The following is a 1,726-nucleotide window of genomic DNA, read 5'->3' on the forward strand; positions in this document are numbered from 1 at the left end:
TTAGCACCATCATCACTTCAAAAGCAAAATTGTTCCTCGAATTAAAATATGTAATGCGTATTTATTTTATTGTTTAAAAATGATCTACTTACAACGTTAATAAATGTAATATAAAAATTTGTAAGTATATAGTCTTGGGGTGTAGTCATCATATTGTAATGTTCATCAGTAGTGCTATGCACACTGTCACCTACAGTAAAACTGTTACTGTACAATGTGGCGTTCGCTGTGTTATTCGGTGGTTTGGTATTTAACTAATTTGTAAATGAAAATGATAATCTTATTTTATTACATTGAGTAATTACTAAATAATTTTTCTCTCGGCTAAAAATTTGGTCAAGTTGCTAAAGAACTCCAAGTTAACGTCGTGTTAAAGTGTTGTCTGTAAGTTGTGTAAGTGTCACTAAATCACAGTTCATACAACAGATTCTATACAACTATCGATTATGATGGAAGCAGTTATCTTCAGCAAAATGATCATTAAAACCACCGAATATCAGCCGCGCACAACACTGAAGTATGTTACCTGAAACAATATTCTTCGCAACTCGTGCTTAATTAATTTCGACTCCATACATCAGCTAGAAATGTTTGTTATAAGGATCGTGCTATGAGCACTGTTTTTAAAGAACCAATCTGATTCGAATTATTTTCATTAAAATGAGTTCGGGACCACCGGTGCACATTTATTTTTACACAATTGTATTACCTTCGGCATTTACGTCCGCAGAGTTGCGTAATTTGAATTTGCCGCTGAGATAATTGTTAAGATGACGGCAGACAATTGATAGAGACTTTCTATTGTTAGACCAAATAGGATAAGTATTTGAAATGCTTATTAAACTTTACTTTCGCATTGTGCACTATTTACACTTCATCAAGCAAACATTTGATTTTGTTCTAAGGAAAACACTGACAAAAAACGCGACACAAATCGCTATCATCAATGGCTGCGCTCCTTGCAGCGGAAAGAAATAATTAACACAGATAATGCTTAGTGAGTGAGGAATTAAAGTTACAAATAATTATTCACTCATATTTATAATAATAATGAACTCTATTCTCAAGTAATAATTAACAAATAATTACAATTTCTTAACAGACCTCAGTTTGATATGCGCCCGCAACCTACAAAAGCCAACCAACAAAAGGTAAAAACAAAAGAAGACAAATGCATATCATAAAAGGAATTTACAATTATCATTGTCTTTGTATGATGCACATCGATATTTCCAAATACATTATAAAATATTATACAAATAATTAATATTTATCATCGTTTTCACTGTTTTTTCATATGTCGAATAGATAATGTTTATAACTGTTAGAGGCATAATTTCCTCTCGTCGCACTGTAGCTAAAATTTATCTCGCGGATGTTACAACTAACAGTGTAAGATTAAAATAGAAGTGAGAACCAACATACAACTAAGACCGATTACAGAACAATCACGTAAGTGCTTGCAAAGCTAAACCACTGTGACCCAAATTTTTTTCAGAATAAATGATATAATTAAAAATGAGTGGCTAACGACATCAAGCAAATACGAAGGTTGGAGCTTTAATAGTGGCAACTATTTATTTACTGCTCGTACAAAATAGATACATGTTTCAAAGTTTTACTGACCTTCACAGTAGTAACCAGCATTGCGTGTAACTCATTGCCAGCGATGTGGAAGTCGTAGGATACTCTTAGCACGGCCAGTTGTGTGATAGTTCGAGCGGCG

The sequence above is a fragment of the Schistocerca cancellata genome, chromosome 6 (assembly GCF_023864275.1).
Source record: "Schistocerca cancellata isolate TAMUIC-IGC-003103 chromosome 6, iqSchCanc2.1, whole genome shotgun sequence".
Classification (NCBI taxonomy): Eukaryota; Metazoa; Arthropoda; class Insecta; order Orthoptera; family Acrididae; genus Schistocerca; species Schistocerca cancellata.